We start from the raw sequence: 14,596 nt of genomic DNA, 5'->3' as shown, positions 1-14,596 counted from the left end.
CCCTGATGGCTCAGTCAGTAAAGAATCCGCCTGCAATGCAAGAGATGTAGGTTCAATCCCAGGGTCGTAAGATCCCCTGGAGAAGGAAACAGCAACCCACTCCAGTATTCTTGCAGGACAAATCCAATGGACAGAGGAGCCTGGCGGGCTATGTATTCCACAAGGTCACAAGAGTCGGACATGACTTAGCCATTAAACCATCACTGTGGTAAGGGAAGAGAAGGTTAGTGCTGCAGGCTCTCATATGAGCAATTAAATGCTTTGGCAATAGTGTATTACTCACAGTTGGTCAAATCACCTTGACTAATTAAAGGTGATGAAGTAATATTCCTTCCATATGTCCAAAAAGAGAGTGTCTATCAATAAGCATTAGAAAGATCAATCACAATGTTTTGCACAACTATTCATTCTCTTATTACTTCTCTTCTGTTTTTTATGTCTTATTTATATCTTGCCCAAGAGTGTCAGTAATAATGTTATCATTTTTATGTTAATAGATACCTATATTATCACCTTAGTGGTTTTCTGATTTTCCATTATATAGATTTCAAAAAAAAATGTTCCATTTTATCCATTCACCCGTTTCCCTGTTTTTTCTTTTAATAGGTTGAAATATGGGTCACAGAGCTTTGTACATGGTGTATCTAATGAATCATACAGTTTACAATTCTCCTTCTGGTCTTGTGTATGTTTGCGTATGGCACCCCCTAAGTTCTCAAAAAATGTTAGCTCTTATTATTAATACTTTTGATCACAATCACTTTTATCATTTGAGTTTCATTTTTAGTATATATAGTGATGCTATGCTATGCTAAGTCACTTCAGTCATATCCAACTCTGTGTGACCCCATAGACGGTAGCCTACCAGGCTCCCCTGTCCCTGGGATTCACCAGGCAAGAGTACTGGAGTGGGTTGCCATTTCTTTCTCCAATGCATGAAAGTGAAAAGTGAAAGTGAAGTCGCTCAGTCGTGTCCAACTCCTAGCGACCCCATGGACTGCAGCCTACCAGGCTCCTCCATCCATGGGATTTTCCAGACAAGAGTACTGGAGTGGGGTGCCATTGCCTTCTCCATATATAGTGAAAACTCTTCCATTTCTTCTTTGACGTTTTTCCCTCCTGATTTTACATTTTGGTACTATTTCTCCAAAATGTCATATTTTCCAATAGGATCCCATAAGTACACAAGCTCACAGTGTATTCATTGTGCGAATTTTTTTTTTTTAGTGCAAAATTTTTTAATAAAAATTTTCCTCTTGACAAGATGTGGTAAATTCTGAAAGCATACTGGACTTACATGTGATCTGGATTTAGCTTACAATTCTATTAATAACTAAGGATGTGTTTTTAAGAAATAATCTATTAGAGTTAAATATTTATTATATCATTCAAATAAATCAGTGAGTAACAAAAGTAGCTAAGATGTATTATGATAAATAGAAAAATGCAGAGAGCATGTTAAAATATAATGGACTGTTAATACAGGTTTGTTTGTTTTCTTTTCCCCACATTTTCTCTTTTCTGAAATTTTAAACCACACAGAAGCTCTGTTAAATATTTATATGTGAATAGTGTTATACTATTTTTAAGCTTTTGATTTTTACTGGCAATCACATAAGTTGATATCAGTGGAAGTAAATAAGACACACTTATGTAAATATAAAGGAATTTAATTTTATGATTTTTTTTAATTTTTAATTTATTTTTTCCTTTTATTTAAAAGAACAGTTTATTTTTATTATGTATCTTATGTTATTTTTATAATAAAAATATATTTTTATTTATTTTTCAGTAGTTTTATATTTATAGAAACGCTAAGATTGAACTGAAATGAAGATAGTAATGAAAGTTTCCACATAACCTGCACCCAATTTTCTCTATTACTAACTTCTTGTACTAGTGTGGTAAATTGGTTACTATTAATAGATCAATATTGATACATTAGTATTAACTAAAGTTCATACTTTATTTAGACTTTCTTAATTTTCAACCAATGTCCTTTTTCTGTTTCAGGGTCCCATCCAACTTAGCACATAAAATTAGTCATCGTGTGCTATTCAGCTTCTCTCACATTTGCTTTTCAAAAGCAAAACCAGAGCTCCTCCATGGCTCCTGGTAAATTAGCTTCTTCTGCTTCTAATCTTTGCTTCCTGGCCCCATATACAATGAAAAATTTTTAAAGTATGCTTCCTGATGCTGTTCTTTGTAAAATTAGAAGATAACAGGTAAGAATAATAGTCCAACACTCAAAAATCCAAAGCACTAATTTATGTGCTACATACTTAGTTCATGAAGTTTATATGACAATACAATAAGGTAATCTGTATGGAGTCTGCAGAATCCTCATTTATTTATTTATTATTATTACTTATGATAGAAGAAGTCATGCTCTCTTGCTCTTTTATTCCAAGTTTCTTTTGTGATTCAAATTTAGCTAAAGCAATGTAAGAGAAAAATATTTAGCAAGGCTTCAAGGAAAGTTTGTGTAATATACAAACTCTCTTGGCATGTCACTTTCCTCTTTGTCATTTGCCCTACCCCATGATTTTTATGTTGAATAACAAAATTCATTTTGATTGATAGAAGGACAGAATCTATTTTATATATTATGGATGAAAGTCAACAGCTAAAATGGAATAAGAACATAAAAGTAACAAAGACCATTTTTTATATTTTTGTAGCTTGTATAAGCCCCAACAGCCTAGCTCCATAATTTTTGTGTTTTGAAAAAATAATTTTCTAATTTTTGTTAGTACTAGTCGATTGTGTGACTGCTGCCATTAACTAAAATCCTAGTTGACATTCTAAATTAAATCTTAAGAATAAGGCCTGGTACAGGTACTTTGATGTTTTTAGTAGATATTGTTATAAAGACATCTACCAGTTCAGAAAATTAAAGCTACCAAAATATAAACACCCAGAATATATTAAAATTTGGTTTTCCTTAATAAAAAATATTTACATTAAATATTTTTACACAAAATGAACAAAGTGGGTCATCAGCCATTTCCCTATACACATGACAAAAAGAGAAACTTTGCTGTCTCCAGGACAACAGTAACTCACAAGCCAAAATACAAGATACGGAAAAAGAGGAGTATTTCAAAAGAAAAATAGAAATTGAACAATACATATCATCTAAGAGCAATTATTGAAACCAAGAAAAAATAATTTAAAGTAAGCTTAATAAATATATTTAACTAAAAGAAGGAAATTATTACCAAGTTAGATATGAATGAAATGAAGAACACAGTGGGAGAGATAAAATATGGAATGAAAATAAAAAATGTGAGATGAATGATCACATTGAGATAAATTTCACAGAAGATGGTGAGAGTAAAGTGATCTAGAAAACAAAAGAAAATTTAAGTTTAGAGGAAAAAAAGCATAAATATCCCAATTATAGGGGTATCTTACAGAGAATAATAAAATTAGAAAGGTGAAAATATTATGGTATTAATGGAATAAAAATTGCCCAGATTCAAATAAATTTCATAGATCTTAGACTAAATGGTTCATAGAGTACCTGCTAGGTGAGAGAAGGAAAATTTTAACCTAAATATGTAGTAAAACTTTAATACATTGATTACAAATTAAAATTTTTTAACCTTTTTTTAAGCCATACAATATGGTTGATTATAGCCTTCTTCAGCAACCGCCTATTTGTTCTCTTCATCTATGAATCTGTTTAATTTTTTTATATTCCACACTCTGAGTAGAGCACCTTTCCTACCTTATTCAATAGACTAGAATATGAAGCTATCTATGGGCTATGATAGCAGAAAAGGAGCAGGTAACCCAGAAATAATGCATTCCCACCTGAGGTGTGTCTTACACTGAAATAGAAAGATGCCCAGGCTGAATGATCACTGGAAAATCAGGGCTCAGAGATGTTTTGGGAATCAGATGCAGCATGGAAGAACACAAATTCGAAGAACTGTAAGTAACTGAGTATAGCTGGAGCATTTTGAAAATCCTGTCACTGTAGGGAAAGCAAGAAGAAAAAGAAGCTAAAATTATAAGTAGGGCCATATTGTCAAGTGACTAAGATGGTAATACCTTAGATGAATACCTTTCTAATTCCAAATCTCCTTAAGATGGCATACCAAGTTTTGTTAAAACATGTCTTTTAACATCCCTGTGTAACATGCAAATAATTATGCTGTGTAAATTAACCAATTGTTTTATTCATTCATTATGGATTAATTCTTCATATTAGGAGCATCATCATGCATATGTATGAAAAGAAGGGACATTATTAATGTACATCAATTTCTGAGAACATTGGAGCATATAAACTGAGGTTGAAATGATGAGCATAAAATACAGTTATTTGAGATTTTAATTATTGCTTTATACTCAGAACTAGTTAATTCAGCACTGATACAACATCAGTTGTCTAGTTTTCTTCATTGGCTTACATATGAATTAGGCTATTTTGTTTACCTCTTGTTAAATTTCTTATTTTTTTTAATATTATAAATTCAAATCCTGTATATATACCACAGAAATTGAATTATAAACAATATTTTTGTTCTTTATTCTCAAGAATATGTTTAAAAGCATGCTTGAACTTAATTTAAATTCTGAGTGAGAATTACTCTTTTCTCTAACTTCATACGTCTTACAAAGATTCAATATGGGTAGTTCCAAAATAAATGATTTTAAAACAAAATATTTTTTAGTAAACTTCCTCAACTTTGCACTTCATTTATTAAAACCGGTGCCTGAAAATAGTTTCAAAGTTTATATACATTGTGCTAAATGAAGTGCTTTAGCCACTAGCAATTTCAGGTATTTAATATTCAACATAGTTCTAAAAGTTGGTGCATGTTTTAAATTTTCATTGCATAGCCATATGTTATTGCTGAGCTCTTAAAATCATTGCTTTGTTATACTACTAAAAGTTGGCAGATGACGTATTCATATGATACTCTAAAATTTTAAAGTAAAAAAAGTTGATGTATTTTCTGAAAGTTGTGCAGTGATATGCTTAAATAGTATGACAGAATTCTCTCTATGTTCTCAAAATAACAACCCAGTACGTTTTAAGCTTCCAAAAATATATGAAATCATTACTACTGTTTCAATATATTTTATTCTGAAAATTTAAATAGGACAAAATAAAAGTATGTGCATATTTGTATGTACAGAATGGATCACATCATTTGCAATCTGTATTTTCCTTATGCTTATGTGTTATGACCATGTGCCTACATCTCTACCTTTTTCTTAAAGGCTACATATTATTCTTTACCTTGCTGAATAATAATTTGTTTATTCAACCCAAAGTTATGATTTTTCAGAAAGAATTTTAATATGTATTGCTTTTTAGTTTGTTAATTAACAACAAAAATCAGGTTCTGTGCTCTTTTGCATCCTGCAGCATCTGACATGTCACTCAACAATGACAACTTGCAAGGACAATAATCAGCTTCAGGATGGTGTATAGCCTCCTTGCAATAGCTCTATTGCAATTTACCATAGATTTCAGATATTGCTGATGGGGCTCCTGTTGCAAAACCTTAAAATAGTTTCCATTAAGTTGCACCTGAGGCCTTGGGAGCAGACATGTCCCAAAATTATATGCAAATATGACAACACTAGTATTCAAATGACTATTCAGCTTTTGCAGCTGAAAATTCTTACTATCTCTTTTCTCATCTCCTCAAAGCAGTTAACCAAAGGCCAATTAGAGATCATTTTAATGCAATTTTCTGTGATGTAGTTACCTATCCGGGTTGAGAATATGAGAAACAGCTATATTTGGAGAATGGTTCAATACATGTGACCCGCTTTCCAATTTTTTTTATTCTTCAATTAGGTTATAAAATAATGAAATAGAAGAGAAAAGTCAGATGCCAAGCAGTGAATTGCAACTGAGGAGATGAAAGCGCTAATATTCTTCAATCACTTAAAAAGGAAGATTAAAAATTATCTGTCATTTTATCTAGTTTCTAAAATAGTATCTATATTCTGCTTTTACATGTTTTTGTAGTCTACTTTTGGTAGTAAAATTGTATAAAATAAAATATAAATGGGTTAGAGGTCAGCTTGAAATTTTTTCTGAAATATGAATTACCAGTTACTTTTTGCTTCTTAGCTGTCCTTATTTTATCTATCCACCAAGTATCTCAACCCCAGATTTCATTTATCAATGATACACCTTTTTTCCATATATGATATGTTTATAATTTGAACTTATTTTTAAAATTTAATGATTCAATAATATATGTATACACATATGCCACTTCTAATACAAGTATACAAAGACATACTTTAGCATGTTACTTGCTTCTGTATTGGAAAAAGTTTAAAAAGCATGAATGCTTATAATGAAATATTTGAAGTTAAATGGGAAGTTTCTTATATTAACAAAATGCAGTACACATTTGAAGTGGGCCCTTCCAGATACAAATTCTTTCTGTGTCCCTCCTCACCTCTCTGTCCATTTCTTATTTGTAGGAAGGCAATGGCACCCCACTCCAGTACTTTTGCCTAGAAAATCCCATGGACAGAGGAGCCTGGTAGGCTGCAGTCCATGGGGTCCCTAGAGTTGGACACGACTGAGCGACTTCACTTTCACTTTTCACTTTCATGCACTGAAGAAGGAAATGGCAACCCACTCCAGTGTTCTTGCCTGGAGAACCCCAGGGACGGGGGAGCCTGGTGGGCTGCCGTCTATGGGGTCGCCCAGAGTCGGACACGACTGAAGCGACTTAGCAGCAGCAGCATGCTTCATTCACCCTCCTTGACCTTCCTTGAGTTCCAAAGGGCAGATTTAGCTAGTTACTTGTCAGAGAAGGGAAGGAATGCAGAAATGAAGGAGGAACAGTCAAGAAACAACAGTGCAGTGATAAAGCACTCCCCCTCAAGGAATTTATATTATACTATCTTTGAGTTCTTCTGCAGGAAATAGTCTTTACCCAAGTGGCAGATACTGCGTATCAAAGGAATGATTTCAGTGGACCCAGAACTTTGTATCTTTCCATGCATAAAAAGTAATAAATTCATTAACTTGAGATGCCTCATTTTCTTTAATTAACAGTAGTCTTTTGATGTTCTGTGGTGATAGCTTAGTCACTAAGGGGTGTCTGACTCTTTTGCAACCCCAGAGACTATAGCCAACCAAGCTCCTCTGTCCATGAGATTTCCCAGGCAAGAATACTGGTGTGTGCTGTGCTAAGTTGCTTCAGTCGTGTCTGACTCTGTGGGACCCTATGGCCTATGTTCCACCAGTCTCCTCTGTCCATGGGATTCTCCAGACAAGAATACTGGAGTGAATTGCCATGCCCTTCACCAGGGCATCTTTCTGACCCAGGGATTGAAAACGCCATCTCTTATGTGTCGTGTGTTCACAGGTGGGTTCTTTACCACTAGCGCCACTGGGATGTTGCTATTTCCTTCTACAGGAGATCTTCCCAACCCAGGGACCAAACCTGCATCTCCTGCATTGCAGGTGAATTCTTTACCAACTGTTATTACAAAAACTCATATGGATCCTAGCTCCTTCCTTTCATCTTCAATGAAGTCCTTCAGAGATACCTGAGAGGCTATCTACCAGGCTTAAGTTCTTGCAAAGTTCACTGAAAAGATGTGCAGTTCTGTCCGTCAATGAGCCCGAATTATTACCTTATGTAGGAGACTTTCAAACTATGCTTTATTCCAGAGTTTGGAATCTATGTCAAGCACATCCTAAAGCTCAGTAGAATGTACAGATTTTGACTCAATAAATAAATACCTAACAATAAATGTAAAATTACAAAAAGGATTTAACTTTAAATTCTGAATCTTCTGGCATCAATAATGCAAATTGCAAAACCAAGCAAAAATGTACATAAGGCACAAAAAAACAAAGGCCCAAATTTCAAGAATAATAGGGCAAAAATAAACCCATTAATGATTATTCTTTGCTGTTTCCAATTCAGAGAGGAAGAAACTGGAATACAGTTCAAATAACACACTTTTAAATGACATTACAATGGCAACATGTCCTGAAAAATCAACTGGACATGTCTTTAAGGAAGGGTGTAATGACAAAATCTGACTCCCTCTTTCCTTTTCTTTGGACTTAGTAAATGTGAAAACTTCACTGATCTTCCAAGTTATATAAAGAAATCAAATGTTGAAAATTTTGTGTAACATCGTAAGGTATAGGATACCCATTAAATGCTGTCTTGTAATTAACCTTGCTGAGGACACACCTGAGACAATATAGTGGAGGAATTCCACAGTTCACAGGGGCCCTCTGGTTGGGAAGAAGCCCTGGAAGTTCTATCAGGCTGGGGAGTTATTAACTGGTAGGAAATCTAGCCCTCAGGGATGCTAGTCACAACACTGATAGGCATAACTTCAGCGGAATCCTTGGCAGTACAGGAGCTTTATAAGAGAAGGCTGAAAGCACAGACCCCTTCAGAGCAAAAGGCTTAAATAATCCACACCACATCCATATCATGGAACCTTCTGCCAATGTTAAAATAGCAGTGTAGGTCACAGATGGGCAATTATGATCCACAAAACAATCATGGCACATTTCTTGTTTTTGTAAATAAAGTTTTATTGTAAAAAAATACATATTTATGCAGTTATCTCTTATGGCTGCTTTTAAAAAAAAGAGTTGAATAGTTGCAACAGAGATCACTTGGGTTTGCTTTTACAGAAAGTTTTCTTGTTTCTGGTGAAAAACAAAAACAAAAACAAAAACAAAAAAAGAGGTGAGAAATGAAGTATTTCCTTCCATATCAGTAAACAAGGATGTCACAGTCGGTGACATTGGAGGGCTAGCGATTGTAGCCCTCCAATGTGAGCTGGTGGTTCCAAAGGGCGCTCATTCATGCTATGTCACTTCAGTTGTGTCCAACTCTTTGTGACCCCATGGACTGTAGCCCGCTAGGTTCCTCTGACCATGAGATTCTTCAGGAAAAAATACTAGAGTGGGTTGCCATTTGCTTCTACAGGGGAATTCAGGACACTCAGGAGGGAGAAAAATACTTGCAACCTAGCACAATTAGACTGTAGCCCCTCCTCACTGTGGAGAAGGACATGGCAACCCACTCTGGTATTCTTGCCTGGAGAATTCTATGGACAGAGAAGCCTGGTGGGCTACAGTCCATGGGGTTGCAAAGAGTCAGACATGACTAAATGATTAACATACATACACACACTCCTCATTGTGAGCCCAGGATGTGAAAAACACAGGATATTGGCCCTAGATAGCTGAAGTTCTTATGAAAGGAATGATTTCAGTAAACCCAAAGTCTTGAATCATCCCATATATAGAAAAGTGTTAAATTCTTTAACTTGGGACATCTACTTTTCTTTAATTAAATATTTTTATATTTAGACTACCTGTCCTTCGTTGCAAAACTTCCATATAGCCTGGCTCCTCTCCTCACCTCCTCAGAGCAGTTTTCTCACGGTTACTTGAGATGCTGTCTTCTGAGCTTGAAGTCCTCCCTCCTCCAGGGGATCTTCTCAACCCAAGGCTTGAACTCAGGTCTCCCACATTGCAGGCAGATTCTTTACTGTTTGAGCACCAGGAAAGCCCATAAAACATAACTCTCAACTTTTAGGTTGTGAATATTTTTTTAAGTCAACAGAGGTATATTTACGAACATGGAAACATTTTTGTTAGATAATATTAAGTGTAAAAGGAAATTATAAAACTATGTATGCCAAGTTCATATATTTTTTTAATACCTAAAACTGTGTATGTGTGTATGTGTAAATGCATGTATGTAAATGTGTTTGTGTATGTGTGTGTTTACTTACACACACATTTGTGAGCTTTATAGGAAGGATAAATATCATCTAAACAATGGTTCTGGCTATTAGAAAGGATTATTAGTGACTTCCATTTTGCCATTATCTATTTTTAAAATTTTTAAATAACCCTGTGTATGAGACAGCAAAAGAGACACTGATGTATAGATCAGTCTTATGGACTCTGTGGGAGATGGAGAGGGTGGGGAGATTTGGGAGAATAGCATTGAAACATGTATAATATCATGTATGAAATGAGTCGCCAGTCCAGGTTCGATGCACTATACTGGATGCTTGGGGCTGGTGCACTGGGATGACCCAGAGGGAGGGTATGGGGAGGGAGGAGGGACGAGGGTTCAGGATGGGGAACACAGGTATACCTGTGGTGGATTCATTTCGATATTTGGCAAAACTAATACAATATTGTAAAGTTTAAAAATAAAATAAAATTTAAAAAAAAAAGAAAGGGAAAAAATTTTTTTTCCAAAAGAAAGTACATACATTAATACACACAAAATATTTTTTTTTTAAAAAGAAAGTGAGCAAAGCCTTTGAGACATTCTTTATCATTGGTTGTACAGTTGAATTTTAGAAAAGGAGAACAGACCCTTCTTGTGCTTCAGTAGTGTGGAGCCTGCCAGCCTCAAGTAACATGTAGGCTTCATTCTAGTGCAGGACAGTCTGCAAATTATGTCAAGGTTCTATGAGTTTGACAGCCGTTGTCTGGAAGGGGACAACTGCTCATTTTCAACTGTGGTCTCACAAGCATGGAGAGACTGTTATTTTCCTGTGTGCTCCTTCAATCGAACACAGAACATCTGTCACAAGACTAATGTCTGATGTGGCAGCAAAGATTTCTCTTGATCTAAGAGCCCAGTAGCTGCTACAGGAAAGGAGATAAGATGTATAATCAACATGTCAATACTGTACCAGACTTCCATGATTAATTAATTTTTTAATGACAATAAACATTGGAACATTGGGAATAATGATCATGGCAGTGTGTGCATTATATATATATATATATTTATTTAGATGTTGTTGAGCCTGTCTTTAACAAAAATACTCCTGTTATTAAGGGAAGAATGCAATAGTATATTTGAAATAGCTCTAATAATTAATGCTATTTATTTTCAGTATGAATTTAAGCCTTTGACTTCAAAGTTTGCTTTTCATTATTCAATATAAGATTGCAAATATTGTCACAAATATCCCCAAATTATTTGAGGGTAGTAAGGTTTTTGTTTGTTTGTTTGTTCTGCAAAAATTGAGTTGAATTCAAATGTAACTATAAAACAAGGTGAATAAATCTTACCCAAGATTTGTGCCCAAGATTAACAAATTAAGGTGCAAGAAATTTGGTGAATTTTAAAAGCCTTGGCCTTTTAAAAAATGTTATCTATGTATTATATTTGATTTATTAAACCTCTCCTACTTTATGCTGGCTACAAGGAAAATTATAGATGAAATCTGGGGCTCAGAATGAATTACTTAATTTAGGGCACCGGAGGGGTGAATGTTTAACAAAGTACCCAGGTTAAGAGCATAATCTCTAGAGATTGGGGTTGAATTCTACTTACTGATTTTGAAAAATCAGGCAAGTTTCAAGCCCTCAGCTTGCTTATCCTGAAAGTGTAGGTAATTATACTATACCTGTCTCCCTCATAAGTTTATTTAATGGTCTAATAAAAGTGTTTAGCTCAGTAGATGACATGTATCAAAGACTGTGTATATTACGTACTGGTTAAGTAAATCATGACAAGTGTGAGGTTTATTTGTTAGATCATAATGAGCCACCAATGTAGTCACTGGAGAGAGTGAACATGAATAAAGAAACACTTAGGAAGGGAAGATGAGCTTTTGATTGCAAGCTGACATCAGACATAGAATTTAACAAATTCCAAAAGGGACAAGACTATTGAGAATTCTGAATATGATAGAAAATGTGATGACTAAAGATTGAAACAGTCTAACAAAATATTGAGTTGTCTGGAGAAATGTAAGCAAATTTTGTTCTACTCTTGCTGGGGCCGTTCTGAATTAATATGAGGTAATCCATGCAAGGGACAATGGACTCTGATTTTTTTTTTCTTCTTCTGTATATTCCACAAATGACCAGCAAGCACAGTACATTTTTCTTTTTTATCATCCCTCACTGTGAGAGTGTTGGTGAATTCCCATATCTCCACCCATCCCTCAAAGCCCCACCTTGGACACCCAAACTATTAAAACAGGTGATGCATCTTTTAAAGGTTGTTTGACTTCAATCCATTTCACTGCCCACGTATCCTTGTCATTAATATGAATTTCTCCCATTTATTTCTCAGTAGTGTATTCTATTCCACAAAAGTACATAATTCCTAAGAGTTAATTGGATATCATTTAAAACTTCCTAATGATGTGAAACCAACCTGCTTATTCACGATGTATTTCAACCTCTTTTGGACTGTGATTGTTTCAATTAGTGAAAAAAACTTCTATTAAATCTCATCAACAAGTTATCAACAAAATTATGTAGATGTGATTTTATTTTGTGGGCATTACCAGATAATTTTAGATTGCTATGCACAGCTTCAATTATCCACTTTGTACTTCAACTTAAAAATCTAAAATTTAAAGACAGAAAGATTTCTCAATTTAAATATTTTTGTTAGACAATACAGAAGTATTTTTATTTCTCTATGATTTATAAAACCTATTACTTCATATTATATCTACTCTGCATAATTACCTATGTGATTCTTTTTTTTAATTTAAATTTATTTATTTTAATTAGAGGCTAATTACTTTACAATATTGTATTGGTTTTGCCATACATCAACATGAATCCGCCACGGGTGTACACGTTTTCCCAATCCTGAACCCCCTTCCCGCCTCCCTCCGATACCATCCCTCTGGGTCATCCCAGTGCACCAACCCCAAGCCTATGTGATTTTTAAAGCACACACATAGCTATATACACACAAACACACATATACACACACATATACTTTCATAATATTGCTCAAACCTTAAGTCCTTTCTAAAATCTTACCTAAGTAAATGGAAATCCATCATCTGATAGCTTGAAAACTGAAGTTAAACAGATAACAACTCAAATAACTCAAAGACTAAAATAGAGATTTGATGTGGTCTTTTTAACAGAACTATCCAATTTTAATTTTGGGATGTTGAAGTCACAAGAATAAGGTCAAGGGAGTCAGTACCAAAGAATATTCAATGATTAGAGTTCTAGAAATGAAGGGGAGAACCCTTGAGAAAGACAAAAATGCATACGTAAAACTGGAATGCTTAATTTTATAGAATAAGTAGGTGTCATCTCTGTAGGTTGTTTCATTTATTTCCATTGTTAAGAAAATATAATCCAAATCATAGAGTGGATTTTCAGACTTTTTAAGTCAAAATCCACCATCAAAGACTAAACAGCTTCCTGGAAGCTGTTGCTGTGATATCCCTCTATAACTTTTTGTTTCATCCTGGCATCCTCTTGAAAGACTTGGCATACAACATCTCCCTTGCTTATTTATTGCTATTCTGATCATCTGTGTGGTATCTTTATCCCCATTCTCTCCTCCATTTTGGTTTATATCACATACTATTGACATTATTCTTTCTGAAACAATGCCAACACACTTCTCTTTGAACACAAAAAAATACTCTTAAACTTCAATAATTCCCCAAAGATAACCCAGTAACATCCAAATTCCTTAGAAAGCTAGCTCCACTCAAAATCAAGATATTTTATTAATAATGAGTTATTATACTCCTCTTAGAACAAAAGTTTGTTATTTATTTTACAAAAGTCTAAAGTAAATTGAAAAAAACATTTCAGTGGAAATAGCTATTTTCAATTTTGAAGCAAATTTCCTTTGCTATCTCTGAATGTTGATAATGTAACATACTATCCTCTGGGGCCAAATAGGTAATTTTTGGAAGACATGGACATTTCAGATATTGTAGAAAATAAAACTTCACATGCTTTAGATCAAGCTTATTTATAGTCAGTTCATGTAAATTTTAACTATAAATAAGTAAGCTTGATCTGAAGCATACAAAAATTTGTTTATAGTCAGATCATCTACATTTTGGGGCTTCCCTGGTGGCTTAGGTTCAATCCCTGGTTAAGGTGGACCTGGGTTTGATCCTTGGATGAGGAAGATCCCCTGGAGAAGGGAATGGCAGCCCACTTCAGTATTCTTGCCTGGAGAATTCCATGGACAGAGGAGCCTGGTGGGTTACAGTCCATGGGGTTGCAGAGAGTCAGAAATGACTTAGTGATTAATTTCTAAATTTTTATTCATTTTCTTTTCTTGGGTGATTGAATACTGAAAAAAATTATAATAGAGGTTTCTACAATTATAGTATTTCTCATATTCTAGGTACATTTTGCTTGGACTTCCCTGGTGTCTCAGTAGTAAAGAATTCACCCTCCGATGCAGGAGATGCAGGTTTGATCCCTGGGTTGGGAAGATCTCCTGGAGAAGGAAATGGCAACCCACTCTAATAATCTTGCCTGGGAACTCCCATGGACAGAGGAGTCTGGCACATTACAGTCCATGGAGTCACAAAAGAGTCAGACGCAGCTTAGTGAGTACACAACAAAAACAACACAGTATTATCAGTCCAATGTATGCTTAAATATTAACTAACAAAAATAAGAAAATAAATTCATCCTATCAAATAGAGGTAAATGCTGTTCAGATCTTGGTTTATAGCCTTATATAAATGTTATATATACATATATATATGTATATATAACAGTTTTCTAAAAATAAGATTATAACATTTTTTTCAATCAGATATTGTTCACTAAATGTTATATGTTCTATCTTTG

The sequence above is a fragment of the Bos javanicus genome, chromosome 11 (assembly GCF_032452875.1).
Source record: "Bos javanicus breed banteng chromosome 11, ARS-OSU_banteng_1.0, whole genome shotgun sequence".
NCBI lineage: Eukaryota > Metazoa > Chordata > Mammalia > Artiodactyla > Bovidae > Bos > Bos javanicus.
Note: the sequence above shows the minus strand (reverse complement) of the source record.